We start from the raw sequence: 6,347 nt of genomic DNA on the forward strand, positions 1-6,347 counted from the left end.
TTAAAATCATGCATCGCCATTCTACCCCTTACCGGCCAAAAGCCAATGGAGCAGTTGAAGCAGCAAACAAGAACATCAACAAGATTCTTAGGAAGATGATCCAAGGTTCCAGGCAATGGCATGAAAAGTTGTCTTTTGCTCTTTTGGGATACCGTACGACTGTTCGCACATCTGTTGGCGCAACTCTGTATTTGCTTGTATACGGAACTGAAGCTGTAATACCCGCTGAAGTCAAAATTCCCTCTCTCCGAATTAATGTGGAATCAGAGATTGAAGACACTGAGTGGGTCAAGACCCGATTAGAACAACTGATGTTGATCGATGAAAAATGACTAGAAGCAGTGTGTTTCGGCCAGTTATACCAACAAAGAATGGCACACACTTACAATAAGAAAGTGCGCCCAAGGCAGTTTGAGGTAGGCCAACTGATTTTGAAACGTATCCTTCCGTACCAGGTAGAAGCTAAAGGAAAGTTCGCCCCGAACTGGCAAGGACCCTACATCATCAAGAAAGTGTTACCAAAAGGGGCCTTGCACTTGGTAGATGAAGAAGGACGGGTACCAGACATGACTATTAATGCAGATGCAGTCAAAAGATATTATATCTGATATATACCCATTGTAGAATTTTCACGCATTGATTTTCTCAAATTGAAGTGGCGAAGGCTATCATTCGCTCGCTATTCCAAATAGGTGTCACCCTTTTTGTTAATCCTTTTGAGCCGTATTTGTCTTCCTTGTTTCTCACTTCTTGGAACTTGTAAAAAAAAACTCTAAAAAATTGAACTACGTCCGACCTGATTCCGAAAGGATACGTAGGCAGCCTTACCCTGGGTTCGGTCCCATCAGAACAAAAAATCCATATTCCCAATACTCCAAAACTGGGGTAGAAGTTTGTTTTATTTCACGATTTTTTTTTCTCTCTGTAAAAATGATTCCAAAAGTTGTAATTCAGTTCAAGGTTCATTTCGCCTTTTTACCTTTCAAGAACTTCTGATCGATGTTTTTTAAGAATGATTGAAGTCCCCATGCCAAAGACGTTGGGAAACCTCCCTCATACAATATCATAGTCAAAAAAAAAGAAAAAGAAAAGAAGAAAAAAAAAAGAAAAAGAAATGAGAGAGTCTTATCAGTGAAAAACCGTACAGGCACTATAAGGTGATAGTGAACAGAGAAATGAGAGAGTCTTATTGGTGAAAACCCAGATGGGCACCATAAGGTGATGGTTAGTAAAGAAATGAGAGAGGTTAGTTAGCGAAAACCTGCAATGGGCGCTACTAGCCGAATAGGGGTCTTTGATTCTCCGGCATGAGCACAACCAAGACAAATTCAAGATGAACATTTGCGGCGAATTTTGAGAATTAGACAGCTCAGACAAAGCAGGCATCCAGTCCAAAATGCATGTCATGGTTCATTAAAGTCGGCACATACCTCCGGATAAGTCTCCTTATTCCTTTCCCGGAAAGGGACACCTTTTGTTTAAGCACAGTTCTTTTTCGCTTCCAATTATTATTCTGTTTTTACCCATAATTTTTCTTTGAGTTCCCTTCGGTCTAATCCTGCATCAAAATCGAAGCAAGGGCTGCAAAACTGGATACAGCTTCCCTGTAATGTCGAGCACAATTTGGGGCATATATGGCATTGACGAAGGCACGAATCCATCTCTGATCTTATTCGATAAGACAAACAAAGTGTCTAAAAAAAGAGCTGAAAAGGTCACCTAAGCAGGACCTGCTTTATGAGAAAAGTTGATGAGCACTACGGACACAAACTTATACTAGGTGCAAAACAATTGAGCTTGATTTTAAAGAAAAATCGCCTTGCCTTAGAGACAAGGGTAGCGGTACCATGAACATCTGGGTATGAAATAGTTGGGGGCAGCATTGTAAAGACAAGGTCTCTAGAAAATGATGCAGAGGCAGAGCATCTCGGTACCACACTGACTGAATCGATTTTTCGACAGTAGTGGCCGTGAATCAAGCTACTCAGGGCATCAAGGCCACAAACCAACCACCACTTTGAAAACTCATAAATTTTTCTTTGCTTGAAGCAGGAACAAAGCGGTGTAGAATGTCGATCCAAAATGAACGAATGTCACCAAACGTAAGCTCCTTAAAATATCCATTATTTTCAGCATGCATCACTATTGTTCACACCTCCCATTTTCGTAGCTTAACTCAGGTAGAACCTTTTTCGCGTAGGGGGATCCAGCTCATAGTTCCGGGTAGAAGTACTCTTCACTTAGGTTGTTTTACATTAGCTTAACCCAGGTAGAACCTTTTTCTCCTAGGGGGATCCAGCTCATAGTTCCGGGTAGAAGTACTCTTCGCTCAGGTTGTTTTACGTAGATCAACCCAGGTAGAACCTTTTTCGCCTAGGGGGATCCAGCTCATAGTTCCGGGTAGAAGTACTCTTCGCTCAGGTTGTTTTACATTAGCTTAACCCAGGTAGAACCTTTTTACCTAGGGGGATCCAGCTCGTAGTTCCGGGTAGAAGTACTCTTCGCTCAGGTTGTTTTACATTATCTTAACCCAGGTAGAACCTTTATCGCCTAGGGGGATCCAGCTCATAGTTCCGGGTAGAAGTACTCTTCGCTCAGGTTGATTTTACGTAGCTCAATCCAGGTAGAACCTTTTCGCCTAGGGGGATCCAGCTCATAGTTTCTGGTAGAAGTACTCTTTGCTCAGGTTGTTTTACATTAGCTTAACCCAGGTAGAACCTTTTCGCCTAGGGGGATCCAGCTCATAGTTCCGGGTAGAAGTACTCTTCGCTCATGTTGTTTTACATTAGCTTAACCCAGGTAGAACCTTTTCGCCTAGGGGGATCCAGCTCATAGTTTCGGGTAGAAGTACTCTTCGCTCAGGTTGTTCTACATTAGCTAACCCAAGTAGAACCTTTTTTGCCTAGGGGGACCCAGCTCATAGTTCCGGGTAGAAGTACTCTTCGCTCAGGTTGTTTTACGTAGCTCAACCCAGGTAAAACCTTTTTCGCCTAGGGGGATCCAGCTCATAGTTCCGGGTAGAAGTACTCTTCGCTCAGGTTGTTTTACATAGTTTAACTCAGGTAGAACCGTTTCGCCTAGAGGGATTCAACACTTTATCAATAATACATGGTGCTAACACCTGATTCTATTTCCTTCCAGTAAGAGAGGGTATCAGCCCCTGATTACATTTCCTTTCAATAGTACAGGGTACCGATCCCTGGTTAAACTATCATTCGTTACCAAATTTTATCTCTTTTAGCTAGTTTATACTACTATTTCTGTTTGCCTTTTCAATAAATTAGATAATTTACAAATTTGTCTAATAACTCACAAATTTTTCCTAGTGCCAGACTGGGGCAGAAAAATTTTGTTCGTTTTTGTTTGTCTTTGATGGCTTTGCAGGCTCTGCCATACAGCACAAGTGACGATTAAAGCTTGCAGTTTCAGTTTTCTCATTAGAAGAAAGAAATCGTTCGATCACAAGATAGTCGGAGTTTAGCTTTGATAATGTATCAGCAGCCCAGCTTCTCGAGATTCATCTTCTCAAATTCTGATCCAGAAAGCAAGCCATCGAGATTGAGTCATAATCTTTTCTTCAAAGAGCATCAAGATCCAATCTACGGTCAACACATGCGAGCAAGTCAAGAATCAAGATTTGACTCCAGAAGACACATGGATAGGAATTTTGTACTCTTAGTTTGCAGACATATATAATTCCCTTCTCTTTTTCTTTTGATGTAAGAAGCGAGTAACCGCAACAGCAACATCGACAACAACAGCAGCAACAGTCTTAACTCTAGTGTCTGGTAGTCCCAACTACCAAATTTTTCCAGAACTACACTGACCTGATTCCTTTATAGCCAAGGATATGTAGGAAACCTCGGAAGCAAGGTTCGGTCACCTTTTTTCAAAAATTGCTTCCATTGGAGTGATATGTGAGCAAAAATTAGCTATGGCATTCACTTTTCTTTGCACGAAAACTCTTCACGTTCTCGAGCAAAGAGGGGCAGCTGTAAATGCCTAATTTTTGCCTTGTATATATATATATATATATATGTGTGTGTGTGTATTTGTTCTTATTTGTGTATGTATAAGTTAAGAGTTGAGTAATTGTTTGGTAAATGGGGTAGGGATTGGGCTAGTGTATTTAATTAAAATTGTGCCAAAATTGGCCCAAAATTTGAGCCCAAAGAGCCCAAATCCGGTCCAAAATGGGGCTACCAAGAAGAGTTTAAAACGATGTAGTTTGGTCTTGAAACTACGTCGTTTTGGTTAAGTAACAAGATTCAATCTCATCCACCCATCTTGATTTAATCCAACGGTCCTCGTTTGATCTTCATCCTAGGTATTTAAAGCCCAAAATTCCCAAAAATTTGCCCCATTTCCCCCTTATTTCCTCTCTCTTCTTTCCCTCTCCTTCTTCTCTCTTCTCTCTCTCTTCACTCTCTCTACGCCGCCCCATCTCCGCCCACCGCCGCCGGCCGGAAATCGTCGCCGCCGGCGGACCACCTCCAAACACCTCCAAATTCACACCATGTAATCTCCACAACTTCCTCTTTCCATATCTCCAAACCAAATCCTTCAAAAATCCCTCAAACTCCTTGAATCTTAGATCTTGAAAACTTTCCCGTCACTTTTTTGCCCAAATCCTTGAAGCTCCAACCACTACCACCCCACAATACCTACACCAATGGATAGAGATCCTCAAGACCTAGCTATTTATGCCAATTTCACCCTGAAAATCCGGCGACCAAAATCCGGCCAAATTCCGGCGACCTCCCCGAACACCCTCTTTTGGCATACCACCATTTTTTCGGCCACTTAAATTGTAAAATGGTAAAAATCCTATTCTTTTTCATGGCTGATTTTTTATTTTTATTTTTAATTTTCAGATTTTATTTTGGTCTATTATTAATTATTTTAGCATTAGTTTTTGAAGTTTGAAATGTTCAATTTTCTGTTTTTGCACTTGTTGAAGTAGTAAAATAGTTTTGTATTAATAAAATTGAGGTAGTGCAGAATACTTAAGAGTATATGGTACTTGTTTGGTTGTTTATTTACTACTTCAAGACTCTTTGAGTACAATACTCAAAAGTCAAATTGTTTGGTAAGAAAATGTAGACTTTTGGGCAGTGTTTGAATAAAAGTCTGTCTTTGAATAGTGGAGAACAGATTTTGTTTGAAATACTTGACAAGATTTGAACCAGAAAGTCTGGCCTTTTGAATTTAAGAGCAGATTTTGTAGAAAATCTGTCAAAAAGATTGATTTTAAATTTTTTGAAATAGCTGGTTGTTTTGATATATAAGGGGGACTCAATCACACTTCCAGGGAGAGGGAATAATTGCTTTGAACACACAAAAAAATAAAAATAAAAATCAGCAGTTGAACACATGAAAAGTGAGCTGAAATAGTGAGCTTTGGGAGTGAATCTTAGAGTGCAAACTTTTATAAAAGTATAAGTCCTCTTTAGAGTTCGTTTCTGGGTTTCCTCTCTAAGTTTTCGGGTTGTTTTAACACGGATTTGCTGCTGGTTTTGTTGCTGTTTTGCTGCTGGTTTTATGCTGCTTTAGTTGCTGAACTACTGTTTATTCTTTTGCTATCCAGGTAATCCTTTAAGACTCGTAACGTACGTATTTTCAGCAATGGGAACAACTTGAACATACTGCACCATTTAAATGTGTTTGATATGATGAATAATTTGACAACAAAAGAGCTTGTATGTTATTGTTATGTATCAAGCATGTGATAATGTGAATATAGTCCTTCATAATACTTGAATATTGAGTTGCAAGTTTTTTGAATGTGATATCTAAGTATGCCATGAATGACTTTAGATGTATAACACATAGCATGAGTTCGTTTTAGTTGCTGAAATTTCACTGCCAACATATGCTTCTAGGAATGTTATGATAATTTTTTTTAATCTGGCCATTTTTCCAGATTTGCAAAAGTGGCTATTTTTGTAAAGTGTGCGTTTATACAATTGTGACTATGTAGTTAATTATCATAAATGCAAACTAAGTAAAGAACCAAGATTGTATCAATTTTGGGCCTTTTTGAACCAAAAAATAAAAGTTGGCCCATTTACCTTTAAACAACAAAATTACCCCCTTTTCTTCTATATAGCATTGGGCCAACTAAAATCCATTTCTTGGCCCATTTTAATAATAAATTCCAGCAGCCCAAGAGCTTTTTACAAGTTGGCCCATTTTTTTTTTAACAAGAAGTTAGCTCATTTCTTTTAAAATAGATTAAGTTGGTCCAACTTTTATTTGCTTAATTTTTCCCAACTATAAAGCTATAAAAATAGTAATAATATCAAATTTTTCTACTATTTTTAATTAACTCATTTCCTTTTTAAACG

General features: G+C 39.0%; 1 long non-coding RNA gene across 1 annotated transcript; it reads left to right on the top strand.

Moving 5' to 3' along the window:
* The first annotated feature begins 4,360 nt into the window (after positions 1 to 4,360).
* On the top strand, positions 4,361 to 5,784 carry LOC138886866 (uncharacterized). The gene is made up of 2 exons (XR_011405795.1): positions 4,361 to 4,818; positions 5,588 to 5,784. It is a non-coding gene; the product is annotated as an uncharacterized lncRNA (long non-coding RNA).
* Positions 5,785 to 6,347: the final 563 nt, after the last annotated feature.

This window comes from Nicotiana sylvestris, chromosome 3 (assembly GCF_000393655.2).
Source record: "Nicotiana sylvestris chromosome 3, ASM39365v2, whole genome shotgun sequence".
Classification (NCBI taxonomy): domain Eukaryota; kingdom Viridiplantae; phylum Streptophyta; class Magnoliopsida; order Solanales; family Solanaceae; genus Nicotiana; species Nicotiana sylvestris.